The following is a 15,834-nucleotide window of genomic DNA, read 5'->3' as shown; positions in this document are numbered from 1 at the left end:
AAAAAGCAATGTTAAAAAAAAATAAGAAGTTCTTTTGAAAAAGAAACATGAAAAAAAAAGAAAAAGAAACATGAATGTTTGATACCAGCGACCAAAAGTTCTTGGAAATTACATGTATAATAGCAGAAATTAAAGCTCAGTAGAAAGGCTAGAAGATAAAATTAAGGAACTCTTCCAGAAAGTAGAAAGCAAAATTATACAAAGTGCTCACGTCAGCAGTACATTTATTAAATTGGAATGACATAGAGATCAGTATAGTCCCACACAAGGACAACACACAAATTGGTGACACTTCTAACATTTTTTAAAAAGAAAGGAAGAACAAGTAAGGATGTGGAGAAATTGGAATTCTTGTGCATTGCTGGTAGCAAAGTTAAGTGGTCTAGCCACTATGAAAAACAGGCTGTTAGGTCCTCAAAGAAAATTAAATTTAAGTGTTACTACTTAACACATATGATCCAGCAATTCCACTTTCACATTTATTATACTCAAAAGAATTGAGAACAGGACCTAAACCAGATATTTGTATACTCATGTTCATAGCAATATTATTCACAATAACGAAAAGGTGGAAGCAACCCAAATGTATACTGACAGATGAATGGACAAACAAAACATTGTATATACAAACAATGAAATATTATTCAACCTTAAAAAGGAAGAAAATTCTGACATGTACTACAGCAGGGATAAACCTTGAGGACATGATACCAAGTGAAAGAAGCCAGCCACTAAAGGACAAATATTGTGCGGTTCCACTTATATGGAGTTCCCAGAATGCTCAAATATGTAGAGATGGAAAGCAGAATGGAGATTTTACTAAGGACTGGGGGTCAAGGAAGCTTACACTGTAACAGGTACAGAGTTTCAGTTTGGGATGATGAAAAAAATTCTGGAGATGGGTACTGATAATGATTGCACAACAATGTGAATATACTTAATTAATTTAAAATGGTTAAAATCTCATGTATATTTTACCACAATTTTAAAAATTTTAAAAATGAGAAATTTAAGCATATAACATAGAGACACAGGGGCAAATATTAGAAGAAATAGAAGTTGGAAGTGTTTTCCTTTGAAGATGGGAAGTGGTGGGGGAAGGGATGCTGTTTTCAGACAAGCTTTGTGAAACTATTTATCTTTAAACTATGTGCATGTAAAATTTTGATAATACTTTAAACAACAATCCTAATTAATTTGAAAAAAAATTTTAATCCTTCAATTTTACAGACAACCAAATCACAGAGAGAGTAGAGTCCTTGGCCAAGGTGATCTAAAACAGTGAGTAGCAGATTAAAGAGTTGAACCAACATGTTCTAAATCAAAGTTCAGCATCTCATCATCACAGCACAGTGCTCAGTATTCAGTTATGGCCGACTCTTTGAGACCCTTTGGACCATAGCCCACCAGGCTCCTGGGATTTTTCAGGCAAGAATACTGGAGTGGGTTGCCATTACCTCCTCCAGGGGATCTTCCCAGCCCAGGGATCAAACCGGGGTCTCTTGCATTTCCTGCATTACAGGCAGATTCTTTATCTGCTGAGCTATCGGGAAGCCCATCACAACACGTGGTACCTTATAATAGCATCTTCCTGAATATCTTAAAATAAACTTCTGGGAGTCTTGACTTAAGCCTTCTTAAATTATTTTTCTGCATGTTTTATTGAATGTACAATAATACTATAGATTTCCCTGTTTTTCCTAGCATTATTTGTTAAAAGTGCTTTTTTTTTCTAATCCAAACACACATTTGAAGTACCATACATTTCCAAATTTGCTCCTCTACCCTCATAATTCAAACTGAACAGGATTTTTTGAATCCTGCATTCAGTGTTGTTCTGAATAGCCAGAAAGGCTTTGCTATTGATTAAAAAAAATCATCCTTTTTTGGTACTGAGTCTAAAACTTAACCATGGTGACCTTTATGGAAACAAAACATTTCTACTTCAATAAAACTCAAATCACCTGTTTAATATTAATTTTAATGTTAATTTTTTCATTAGAAAAATGATATAATTAAAAAGAGTAGCTACACTAAGCAATGATACATAATTTACCAGGCTTCATTCAGACTTTAGAATAAAACTCCATGTGGACACTTCTTCCAACAATAATCCATCAGTTATAAGTTGAACACATACTAATGGGTATGTTTAAAATAATTTTTTAAAGAACTGTAAAGACTTGTCATAAGCATGTCCTCCAACACTGACAAAAGTGCCTTTTCCTAGAATAATGTATTTGATAGGTCATCAGTCTTAGAACTCTATAAATAAAATGTATTATGATTTTAAGGTAACACTCCTTGTTACAGTAGCGTAAATTATTGTGTGTGGTTTCTAATCTTATGTGACTGCCTCAACCAGGTTGGATGGGCCTGAAGGCAAGGTGGCCCAGACTGCATATGTAATAAATGTTCATTAAGCATTTGGAGTGACTAAGTAATGAATCAGAGCATGGAGTCATGGAATGTTAAAGTGGACTGTGTCCCAGGGATCTACAGATCTAACTTCTTCTTTTTACAATTAAGGAAATACTAAAGAAACCCTTGAATGTGTACACTTATGTCACACATTTCATGGGCATTTGCTCATGGCAGCCCCACTAAACAGAGAAGGGAAAACAGTCAGAGAAGTTCAGTAACACGCCCGAAGTCACGCAGGTAGTTAGTGCTAACACTGGGACTCTGACCAAGGTGATGGGAGACCAGAGCATGTGCTTTGATGAAGCCCACAGGCAAATGTCTACTGATTATGGTGATCTTATAGCTTTGAGCTTCCCCACTGGCTCAGAGGCTAAAGCGTCTGTCCGCAATGCAGGAGTTCCGGGTTAGATCCCTGGGTTGGGAAGATCCCCTAGAGAAGGAAATGGCAACCCACTCCAGTACTCTTGCTTGGAGAATCCAATGGAGGGAGGAGCCTGGTAGGCTACAGTCCACGGGGTCGCAAAGATTCAGACACGATTGAGCCACTTTACTTTACTTTACTTTATAGCTTTGTCAGCAAATTTGGCAAACTCAGCAGTGGCCACAGGACTGGAAAATGTCAGTTTTCATTCCAATCCCAAAGAAAGGCAATGCCAGAGAATGCTCAAAGTACTGCACAATTGCACTCATCTCACATGCTAGTAAAGTAATGCTCAAAATTCTCCAAGCCAGGCTTCAGCAATACGTGAATCGTGAACTTCCAGATGTTCAAGCTGGTTTTAGAAAAGGCAGAGGAACCAGAGATCAAATTGCCAACATCCACTGGATCATCGAAAAAGCAAGAGAGTTCCAGAAAAACATCTATTTCTGCTTCATTGACTATGCCAAAGCCTTTGACTGTGTGGATCACAATAAACTGTGGAAAATTCTTCAAGAAATGGGAATACCAGATCACCTGACCTGCCTCTTGAGAAACCTGTATGCAGGTCAGGAAGCAACAGTTAGAACTGGACATGGAACAACAGACTGGTTCCAAATAGGAAAAGGAGTATGCCAAGGCTGTATATTGTCACCCTGCTTATTTAACTTATATGCAGAGTACATCATGAGAAACGCTGGGCTGGAGGAAGCACAAGCTGGAATCAAGATTGCTGGGGGAAATACCAATAACCTCAGATATGCAGATGACACCACCCTGATGGCAGAAAGTGAAGAGGAACTAAAAAGCCTCTTGATGAAAGTGAAAGAGGAGAGTGAAAAAGTTGGCTTAAAGCTCAACATTCAGAAAACTAAGATCATGGCATCTGGTCCCATCACTTCATGGCAAATAGATGGGGAAACAGTGGAAACAGTGGCTGACTTTATTTTTGGGGGCACCAAAATCACTGCAGATGGTGATTGCAGCCGTGAAATTAAAAGACATTTACTCCTTGGAAGGAAAGTTATGACCAACGTAGACAGCATATTAAAAAGCAGAGACATTACTTTGCCAACAAAAGTCCATCTAGTCAAGGCTATGGTTTTTCCAGTGGTCATGTATGGATGTGAGATTTGGACTATAAAGAGGGCTGAGCCCAGAGGAATTGGTGCTTTTGAACTGTGGTGGTGGAGAAGACTCTTGAGAATCCCTTGGACTGCAAGGAGATCCAACCAGTCCATCCTAAGGGAAATTGGTCCTGAATGTTCATTGGAAGGACTGATGTTAAGCTGAAACTCCAGTATTTTGGCCACCTGATGCGAAGAGTTGACTCATTTGAAAAGACCCTGATGTTGGGAAAGATTGAAGGCAGGAGGAGAAGGGGACGATAGAGGATGAGATGGTTAGATGGTATCACTGACTCAATGGACATGAGTTTGGGTAAACTCTGGGAGTTGGTGATGGACAGCGAGGCCTGGTGTGCTGCAGTTCATGGGGTCACAAAGAGTCAGACACGACTGAATAACTGAACTGAACTGAACTGATAGCTTTCTGCTGACAGAATCAGGCCTAGAGTCAGATTGGCTGACTGCCCAGGGCAGTAGCTCATTGTCAGATCCATTAGCACATGTATTAAGTTAAAAATGAGCTACTGTCTGGTGATGCTCTTAACTATAATTCCTCATTTTTATATAGTAAAATTTGAGAAGACTGTACGTGTAAATTACTCCTGCAAAATGGTTTCTCTGAAACATATATCTTAGAACTGAAAAGTGTCAGCTTTGATTCTCTTTCATTTCTTAAATAAGGCAACAGAGGTTCAGAGGGAAGAAACAAATTCAAGATCATGCCACAGCTAAGGGAAGACGGGGCAGTGGGATCGGGTCTCCCGTCTCCTGAGGCAGGGCTGCCCTTCCCCTCCACGCCCCTTCCCCTAGCACAACACACACTTGCTCCATGTGTTGACAGAGACCTCTGTCTCGCATGCTCTATAAATCCATGTTCCAGACATATGGTCCTGGAACTTTTCATCTCTCCAACTACTTTCATTTGTATTTATAAATATTTCCAACCTCTGATTTACTCCTTACCATTAATAGATGGAAAAGTGGAAACAGTGACAGATTTTATTTTCTTGGGCTCCAAAATCAGAACACACAGTGACTGCAGCCATGGAATTAAAAGATGTTTGCTCCTTGGAAGAAAAGCTTTGACAAACCTAGACAGCATATTAGAAAGCAGAGACATCACTTTGCCAACAAAGGTTCATACAGTCAAAGCTATGGTTTTTCCAGTAGTCATGTATGGATGTGAGAGTTGGACCATAAAGAAGGCTGAGTGCCAAAGAATTGATGCTTTCAAATTGTGATGCTGGAGAAGACTCTTCAGAGTCCCTTGGACGACAAGGAGACCAAACCAGTCAATCCTAAAGGAAATCAACCCTGAATATTCATTAGAAGGGCTGATGCTGAAGCTGAAGCTCCAATAGTTTGGCCATCTGATGGGAAGAACTGACTCATTGCTAAAGACCCTGATGCTGGGACAGATTGAAGGCAAAAGGAGAAGAAGGTGGCAGAAGATGAGATAGTTATATAGCATCTCTGACTCATTAATAGCAAATTAATAGCACATTAATTTGAGCAAATTCCAGGAGATAGCGAAGGACAGGGAAGCCTGGCGTGCTGCAGTCCATGGGGTCACAAGCAGTCAGACACAGCTTAGTGACTGAACAACCACATTACTTTCTACATCAGATGCAATTTATGTACATCCTCACCTGGTCTCTTTGCCACTTGTCACTTGAAAAATCTGGCCACCTGCCACCTGCCCCGGCCACCATTGCCTCTCCTCCAAGCACGGCTGAAGTCACATCGTTTTAAGAGGAAGACTGGAGGCTAGCGTGACTTCCATCAGAGCAGAGCCATAGCAGCTTTAACAGACTTACAGAGGCTCTGGGCTGCGAAGCAGGGGATAAAAATTTCCCACTGGATGTCCAATGGGGTCACACAACCAAATGGGGCAAATTTTGACCGATGAGAGCCATAAGGAGGAAACCAACAGATAAATTCACTTCTTTCTCACAAAGAACTGCTTCAACATCCAGGGGCTCCAAAGGGCCCACCTGGAGACAGCTAAAGGGGCCATAGTTTCAGCTGTTTTCTTTTGAAGCCTGTGGCCAGGGCAGTAATGATCCATCCTCCCTCTCTGTCTCACACACCGTTTTCCCTCACTCTTGCCATCCGGGAATTTCACCAGCCTCCCCCAACCCTGCCCCACAATAAAACATTCACATGAATGCTTTGTCTTGGGCCCTGTTTTTCAGCCAACTCATATCATAAGAGTTCAAATTCTGGAGAAGCAAAATTCTAGAAATTAAAAATATCCTCCCTCAATGTCAGCTGGCAATTATTGTGGGTAAATGTTTTCTGCTTTTGCTTTTTTTTTTTTCCCCTGAGATCTCCTAGTGGAGACGCAATGGTGTGGGGGGACAGAGGAAACAGAGGAAATAGAAAGTGACTATAATGCTCATCACAGGCCCCCACTTTTGTCTCCAGTTTAAAAAGTGGTTTCACATCTTTGCTATCCACAGACATATGATATTTAGTAATGGACCTAGAATCTAGAAGAGAAAGTCTTCAAGTGAGGTAAGGAGCTGAGTGTGTATATTCTTTTAGGATATCTAGAATACATAAGCAATCACTTCTACTATAGAGTCTTTGAATTGTTACTAAGTTCAGTGAATAGGGCAGAAACTCTCTCCTCTTTGAGAGGTATATGTTAGCTACCCTCTCTGACCCCAAAGGAGGGAGGAGGTTTATAGCTCAGAAAAGCAGCTTGAGGCCCTTGGAACTCAGAAACACCAGCCCAGCTATATTTTTTTTACCATTAAATTATACACTTTATTATTTTTTTGATGGAGATATGTATTTTTTGGAAGTACAGTTGATTTACAATGTTGTTCTTGTTTCTGGTATACAGCAAAATGATTTAGTTATATGTATTCTCGTTCATATTCGTTTCCATTATGGTTTATTATAGGATATTGAGTATAATTCCCTGTGCTATACAGTAGGACTTTGTTATCTTTTTATACACGGTAGCTTGTATGTGCTAATCCCTAACTCCTAATTTATCCATCTCCCCCCTTCCCCTTAGGTTACCGTAAGTTTGCTTTCCGTATCTATGAGATTGTTTCTGCTTCATAAATAAGCTCATTTCTATTCTATTTTAGATTCCACATATAAGTGATATGATATATGTTGTCTGACTTCCTTCACTCAATACGATTATCTCTAGGCTCACCCATGCTGCTATAAATGGCATTATTTGTTCTTTTTATGGCTGAGTAGTATTCCGTTGTGTTCTGAGATGTACACACCTCTTCTTTGTCCATTCATGGACATTCAGGTTGTTTCTATGCCTTGGCAATTGTAATAGTGCTGCTATTTGAGGTACATATATCTTTTTGAATTAGTTTTCTCTGGATATACATCCAGGAGTGGGATCACAGAATCATGTGGCAACTCTATTTTTAGTTTTTTAAGAAACCTCCATATTATTTTCCATAGTCAGCCCAGTTGTATTAATCATTATTTTTATTTTTTATATTTTATGATGCTTTAACACTGGGGTGAGGGGCTTGCAGACCCCAGAGGACTGCTCTTCCCAGCGTTAGCTAATTTCTAGAGATGGCAAGCAACTTGCCATCAACATACCTTTATATGCAAAGCAACCAATCCAGAGTCCATATCCCAACAACCACCTTTATCAAACTCTCACACCCAAGCCAATATTCCCCCTGCCCCAAATCACTCCAGAGCCAGGACTTGATAGCTAGGAACCACTCCTATAGCCCAGGGCCTGAATAAATTATTCAAACTACTCAATCCTAAACTGTTTAAAGTGCCCTGCCTTGCCTTTCCTAAAGAGACCACAATAAAAGCTTGTGCCCAGGCTTTCTCCTCTTCCTCCTGTCTCCTGACCCACACTGGTGTTCCCTACGTGGCCCTGCATAGGACATTGTGCTGTCTCTTCCCAGACATCTGTAAGTATAAACTTCCTCCTGCGTGAAAATCATTTCTGTCTGCATGTCTTACCATACCCGATTAAAAACAACCCCAGGTACACTTTTCAACACACAAGTCTAAGAGCACCCCTCCTCAGAGACCTGACTTCCAGCTCCAGGGGGCTTCTCCTCTCAGTTTCTAGGTTTTTAATGATTTCAAATTCTTTACTTTGTTCCCCTAGTCCTAGGGTAGCCATTGCTTCCCTGCTGCATCCGTGATGCTGAGTGCTTCCTTTATCTTTCCAGGTAAAGATTCTTTATATCTAGTCAACAGTTGTTCATATTACATTTTTTGCCATCAAAATAACCCGTTGTGTTTTCTGCCTCTTGACTAGACCCTGATGAATACACAGCTTTATGGTTAATCCTGGCACTTCAGTTTGCTTCAGAGCTTAATAATTTATCAATAGCTCATGAGATATTGCCAAGGTTGGAGGGGGGGGCAGGTATGGAATAAACCCAGCCAGTCAAAATTCTGGGAAATCAAAAAGATTCAGATCAACTTACAATATGTTGTTCTCAAGAAAATAATGTTAAATTCCTCATAACTGCCAATTCCTCATCTTAAGCAGAAATGCTATTCTAAGTCTTCACTTTTTACTAGATTGATAATGGAGACATATCAAAGTATCTGTTGTCAATAAAGCTCATGATACATTTCTAATCTTATGAAAATCAAGAGGGTTTCAAAAACACATGTCATTGTCAATTGGGGCCATTATAACAAAATGCCATAAATTAGGTGGCTTATCAACAAGCACTTAACTCTCATCATTCTGGAGGCTGGAAGTCTGAGATCAAGGTGTCATGACGGTCAGTTCTAGTGAGAGCCCTTATCTGGGTTAGAGACAAGTGACTTCTCCTGTGTCCTCAAATGATGGAAAGAGAGTAAGCTAGCTGTTCAGTTCAGTTCAGTTGCTCAGTCATGTCTGACTCTTTGCAACCTCATGGACTGCAGTACACCAGGCTTCCCTGTAGCCTCTTTTTATAAAGTCACTAATCCCATTATAATGGTTCTTCTCTCATGACCCAATTACCTCCCAAAGGCCCTACCTCCTAATAGGATTTAACATCAGAATTTGGGGGCAACATAAACATTCAATCCACAAAAACATCTATAATAGAGAATGAGATCTTGCCCCACGAAAGGACATCCTTGACTCCTAGGATCTAAGAATGACTCAGGAGTGCCAGCTATTACTGTGATGGTAGGTAGTGAGAAGTTCTGGTGGAGCAGGTGGCAAAGTGCCTGGTTCTAATCCAGCTACACTACTTCACACTAACTTGGTGACCTTGGGAAGAGTATTAACCTCCCTAAGTCTCAGTTTTGTTATCCTTCAAATGGGATTATTAGTACAACCTAATCCACATCCCTTACTGGCTTACTCAACTCACTAACTATTTATACATCAACTATAGGCAAGATCTTGTGGCAGGTATTCCAAGATAAACAAAGAGAGGTAAAACATGGTCCCTGACTTCAAGGAAATTATAGCCCACTATTTTTCTATACTGCAGTTCACGGGGTGGCAAAGAGTTGGACACGACTTAGGGACTGAATAACAACAACAAATTCTTCTATGCACTCAACAATACGGAGCACCCGCTACCAGGCACTGTGCTGGGACCTAAGAATGTGTGTTCAGTAACTCGGTAGTGTCTGACTCTTTGTGACCCTTCGGACTGTAGCCCATTAGGCTCCTCTGTCCATGGGATTTTTCAGGCAAGATTGCTGGAGTGGGTTGCCATTTCCTCCTCCAGGGGATCTTCCTGACCCAGGGGTAGAACTCACTTTTCCTGTGGCTCCTGCATTGCAGGTGGATTCTTTACTGGGGAAGCCCAGGAGCTAAGAATACAGAGGTGGTCATGGCTCTCTCCTTCAAGGGGTTCACAGTCTGATAGAGAGCTAAAACAAGGACTCAGATGACTAGAACAAGAGGTTAAATATGCGATTAAACTTGAAAAAAGTCAGTGTGGTGGTTCATAAAAGGGAAGGCCTACACCTAGTTGAGAGGGTCAAGAGAGGCTTTGTGGGTCTGGTGCCATTTGAATTGACCATGAACAAAAGCCTGAAAGAAGGAAAGATGAAGCGGGTGATCAGAAAAGTGAGACTAGGTGATGGTCAGTTAAGAGCCTGAAGTAGAGTGGAGTTGGTAGAACTCAGATAGAAGCAATTAATATAGGCGATATGAGATGAACACTGCTTGGAAATCCGGGGGGATAAATATCTAACAGTAACTGAGTTACTGATAAGGATACAGTGGTGTCTAGGTGGGCATGGCCTCTTTTCCAATGATTAATTAAGACTGGGAACATTTTTAAAAATTCCCCTAATATGGTGTCTGTTTTTAAATATAATATAGAAATAGGACTTTGGAGGTTCAGTAAGATCAGCAGGTCAGGAGATAATTGCCACCAAAGAGACAGTTTGTAATATTCACAGATCTCAAGAGGGGGGTCATGCCATGCCGTGCCACAGGGGACCATTCAGAGAAGCACCGAGCTCTGTCAGGAGGCAGAGGGGGAGGGAAAAACCATGAGCTGGGATGTTTACTATAGCTTCCACAGGAAGGAACAAAATAGGGTAAGCAGGCTTAAGATTGGCTGGCTTGATTACTTTCAGTAGGTGCTGGGGCTAGCAGCTATTTCTGGTGGCTCAGACGGTAAAAAAAATCTGCCTGCAGTGCAGAAGACCTGGGTTTGATCCCTGGGTCGAGAAGATCCCCTGAAGAAGGAAATGGCAACCCATCCCAGTATTCTCACCTGAAGAATTCCATGGACAGAGGAGCCCGGCGGGCTAGTCCATGGGGTCACATTGGACACGACTGAGTGACTAACGCTGAGAGCTGTCCTTAGATGTCTGGTACATGGCCTCAAACGATTGTGACAAGTGGCCCAGAGTATGAGAATCTGATAAGGAAGGTGATGGGGCTGTGGCCCTTCTAGGGTCAGCAAGGCCCCAGATGTCAAACCAAAAGAATACAGAAAATAAAGCATGCAGTTAAAACAGTCTCCTATAAAATGTGGGAGTTTACTTAGTTTTGTGTCCCTAACATCCACCATGATCCTCTGTACATAAAATGCAGAGATACTGTAAAGGTTTGTTAAGTGATCAGGTTAACACATCCCCTCTTTTGACTCTTGAACTTTGTTGGAGTTGGACAACTCCAATCTATGATTGTGTGTCATTTGTGGTGGTCACTAAGGAAGGTTCTCAGACTAAGGTAGGTGTCTCTGAGGTGAACACTGCAACGCATGCCACAATCCCCCTTCAGTGAAGAAGGGACCACAGCAGACTCCTTCCAAGTCTGCCTTTGGGAGACTGTGAACAAGAGTTAAATAAGTGATCCTTTTTTAAAAATTAAAGATACTGTTAAAACCAAAAAATAAATGAATGAATGAGTGCTTACTTCTTAAGTGGTAAAACTACTTTCTAAAATAATTAGTGTTCTTTCAATTTCAAGAGACAGAAATCTAATTCAAACTTGCTTAAGAAAAATAAAAGGAATTTACTGATAATAGGACTGGAAAACTGTCTTCAGACAAGGCTGGTTCTAAGAAGTCAAATGACTTCATCAGAATTCTCTCCATCTTCGCTTGTCTCTCACATATATTTATCTCTATGCATGACTTCATCTTTTGTGTGTGTGTGTGTGTTTTTAACTCAAAATAGCTTCTCTGCATTTGGGAACCATGGCCTCAAGCTTACTTTGTGCTTACAGCTCTCGATTCTGTAAGGAAAGAACCATCTTTTTTTCCTTAGAATCTCTATGTAAAATTTCAGAGAGGAAACTGATAGACCTTTTCATCAGCCAGTATCCAGTCTGGAGACAGAAACCACACTGGCTATTTGAACAGAGAACAGTTACAAAACAGCAGTTATTAACTTTAGATTAAGGATGGCTGAACAATAAAAGACTAAGGATTACGAAAATTCCCTGGTAGTCCAGTGGTTAGGACTGGCGCTTTCATTGTCAAGGGTGCAGTTCAATCCGTGATCAGGGAACTAAAATCCCAAAAGTCTACCAGGCTCCTCTGTCCATGGGATTCTCCAGGCAAGAACACTGGGCTGGATTGCCATGCCCTCCTCCAGAGTATCTTCCTGACCCAGGGATCAAACCCAAGTCTCCTGCAGCTCCTGCATTGCAGGCAGATTCTTTACCACTGAGCCACCAGAGATCCTGCATTTTAATTCATTTAAGAGACATTTATTAAGCACCTACTATGAGAGGAGCTCATCCTTACTAGTCCTAACATCTTTGTGGACACAGGCTAAATTAAAAAGTCTAAAAATGATAAGGCAGCTGGAAAAAAGGCTGAGACAAGAAAATGGTACTTTTGTTTATAGATTAAATGTCCTGAAAGATAGATCTACACCTTCGTAGCAAAGTTTTAAAATACTGCTCATGGGAAAAAAAATAAATAAAATAAAATAAAATACTGCTCATGGTCAAATCAGAACAAGGCAGCAAGATCCCATGGTTCAGAGGATGAATCTTGAGCACAATTGTAGCCATTCAAATCTAGTCTCATTAAAATGTCACATGAGGCAAGTAAGGGTTACTTGTATGAAAGCTTTCTTAAATGTAAAATTTGAATAACAGTAATACCTACCTCATAGGACTGGTGGGAAGATTACATAAGCTAGCATCTGTAAAGCTCTTAGAATAGATCCTGATGCTGAATAAATAGTCAATATGCATGTGTGCTAAGTCGCTTCAGTCGTGTCCAGCTCTTTGGGACGCTATGGACCACAGCCCGCCAGGCTTCTCTGTCCCTGGAATTCTCCAGGCAAGAATTCTGGAGTGAGTTGCCATGCCCTCCTTCAGGGGACCTTCCCACCCAGGGATCAGAACTGTGTCTCTTATGTCTTCTGCATTGGCAGGCAGGTTCTTTACCACTAGCCCCACCTGGGAAGCCCTAGTAATCACTATATGGTAGCTCTTATTATGAAGTTGCTATTATTAGTTGAATATCAAGTAAATGCGACTTTCTCTCTGTTAACTAATTTGAAATTCCTTTATCTCCAAAATTAAAAAAAAAAATCTTTGGAAGCATCTAACTGCTGTATCTATTTTAGCACTCACAAAAGAGGCCATTCTATAAAAAATAATTTTATTATATTCACTACTTCTGACATTAAAGTAGTCTTTTTATGAACATAAATCATGTGTTTCATGGAACCAAATTTAAACAAAACAAAAACTGGTTCCTCATGTTATTCTATAGCCTATGGAAGAAAATACAAACCTTCCCTTTTTCATCTTTCTTTAAACATTTGTGAAATTGTATGAAAATACAAACTCTTTCCTGAAAGTGGATTTGTATGTATATCTTGTCAAAAGAAAATTTTTTTCACAGAGTACTTTTAGAACTTCTTTTTCACTTCTAAAAGCAAACTGCCTCTGTAAATCCAATGCTTTATAAAATGACACTAGAGTATTCCGAGCAAGAAATGTACTCCCTCTCTGGCTGAGTCAGAGAAGCCCTCTCCTAATGAAGACTCTGGCACTGGTTGTGAACTGCCAAAGGCTTCCTATTCTGACACATTCTGCAATATTAGTGATAAACCCAAGTCCAGGGCACCAAGACCCTCCGAGAGTCCTCATCACAGACGGTAAGAGGTCAGGGGAGAGTGGGCATGAAAGGAAGGAACAGCATTTCCTTTCCTCTCAGGGACAGAGCTCTGCACTCTGGTGACCCTCACAATAGTCAGAGTTAGGGGACTATGTGGGGTATCCACAGCCAGAAAAAAGCAAACAGAAACAAAAGAAAACATCTTACAAAGTACATCCATTTAGAATCTATCCTAAGTCATCAAAGCACGTACACACACACACACACACACACTCATTTAGCCTGTGCAGGCTGCCATAACAATACCACATATTGAACGGCTTAAACAGAAATTTATTTCTCATAGTTCTGGAGGCTGGGAAGTTTAAGTTCAAGCCAACAGATTCAGTGTCTGGTGAGGAACTGCTTCCTGGTTCTTTTCCTGCATCCTCCTCACAGAAAGGGCGAGGGAGCCCTCTGGGGTCTCTTCTTTAAGGACACGAATCAAATTCATGAGAGATCCACTCTCACGACTGAATCACCTCCCAAAGACCTCACTTCCTAATACCTAGTACCTCCTAGTACCATCACACTGGGGGTTAGAATTTCAGCATATGAATCTGGGGACATAAACACTCCATCCACTGCACAAACTCATATACACACACATGGACACACACATACAATGCTCCTAAACTAGAATTACCAAGCAATACCTTGATTAAAGAGCAAATATTTGCTGGATTAAATAAAATATGATATGGTACAGCAATAGAATTTTTGTGTGTAAAAAAGTTAAATATTTTAGTACCAACATGGTCCTCATTCCTTCAAATAAAAGTTTAAGAAATATAACATAAAAGATGGGCACTTTCCAATCTGGTATATAATCACACACAGAAAGGTATCAAGTTCAGGGTATATGAATGCAGACTTAGTTGCAATAACATTTTACTACTAAAGATATTCTTACCAAAGATAGAAGCAATAAATAAGTATGAGACAGAGATGCATCACCTTCCTCATCAAGCTTTGAGGAGGGCTACCATGCTTCCACAGAGCACTCTGCTTCCTAAGAGGAAGACATGGGGACAATCACACCTCTCTCTTAGCTTTCTTGAAAGGTTAAATGACATATATTGCAAAAGCCAACACACAGAGTCTGACATTTATTCCTGCCAATTAACAGTATTTTGCCTCCTCTCCTGAAGGCTACTCCAAGACCTACTTGTATGAGGATGGACAAAACCGTGACATTTTGCTGAAGCAAAAGGGCGTTAGGACCTGAATCTGATGAAGACAGACTTAGGGCCCAGCCTGTATCCATGGTGTTTACCGCGACCTCCTCAGGCACCCACAGAGCAGCCCTGAGAAGAGCAGAACTTTCGTCAGTATTCCCCCCACTAGTTCAGGCCTGTAGTTCCAGACACCAATGCGTTACCTTAGCCCTGAACTCTGTGGAGACCTACCCTCCTATAATGTGCCAAAGGGGAAAGCCCTGATATCATGTGAACACTGTGATCCTGTTCCTTATGGACAGATAGGCACTTACTCCCTGATGTCTTCAGCAGATAAATAATTCTGTGGTTGCAAGAGAATGTAAAAATTTTAATGACTGTGTTGGGAAGTGATTGAAGCAAGAGTCCACAACTGAAAATTAAAAGAAAAAGAGCTCCTTGGTCTATGAAAATGAATCATAAGAATAAAATAGATCTGGACAGTTCATAGACTTCGAAATTAGGGTCCACTCTTGTGGGTCTTTTAGAATCCAAGCTACAGTTCCTCAGTTAACACAAAAGTTCCTTAAGCTATGAGTCGAATAGGCAAGGAAGTCTTTCCTTCTGAGTAATTCACCTCCCTGTGTCCCCACTAGGTTGTATCTACATGGACACAGCTTCACAACATTCTTCCCACAGAATATGTTCCTCCATTTAAATACTTCCCTCTCCAGATCTTCTACCCATAGCAGTCTCTGATATTCTCCAGGTAAAAATATCTTTTCTATATTCCCTTTCCTCTTGCACCATTTATCACTTTTACATATTTATGACAATTATTTGGTGTGCTCACCTCTTATTAAATTACAAGCTTCTCAAGGATAGGACTTTCAGCCTCCCAAGATACCATGTTTTGCCCCAATAGGCACCTAGGGAATTCTTCTTTGGGAGTAATGAAATGAATAGTGTTACAGGGAGCCCATTTTAAAAATAATTTGGACCCAGGAATTGATGGTGACTCTCCTGAAACAAAGGTCTGGGTGAATTGCAGAAGGGGAAAGAGAGGAGGGAAAAGACTTGTTGGAAGTGTCAGGAGCGAGCACAGAGGCTTTTTCTCTCACGGATGATAGCAAAGTTCTTAATGGAAGATGATC

General features: G+C 40.6%; 1 non-coding gene across 1 annotated transcript; it reads left to right on the top strand.

Moving 5' to 3' along the window:
- Positions 1-203: 203 nt before the first annotated feature.
- Positions 204-305, top strand: LOC122696665. Its single transcript, XR_006341799.1, has one exon. It is a non-coding gene; the product is annotated as a U6 spliceosomal RNA (small nuclear RNA).
- Positions 306-15,834: the final 15,529 nt, after the last annotated feature.

This window comes from Cervus elaphus, chromosome 6, assembly GCF_910594005.1.
Source record: "Cervus elaphus chromosome 6, mCerEla1.1, whole genome shotgun sequence".
Classification (NCBI taxonomy): Eukaryota; Metazoa; Chordata; class Mammalia; order Artiodactyla; family Cervidae; genus Cervus; species Cervus elaphus.
Note: the sequence above shows the minus strand (reverse complement) of the source record. Positions and strands in the feature narration are given on the sequence as shown.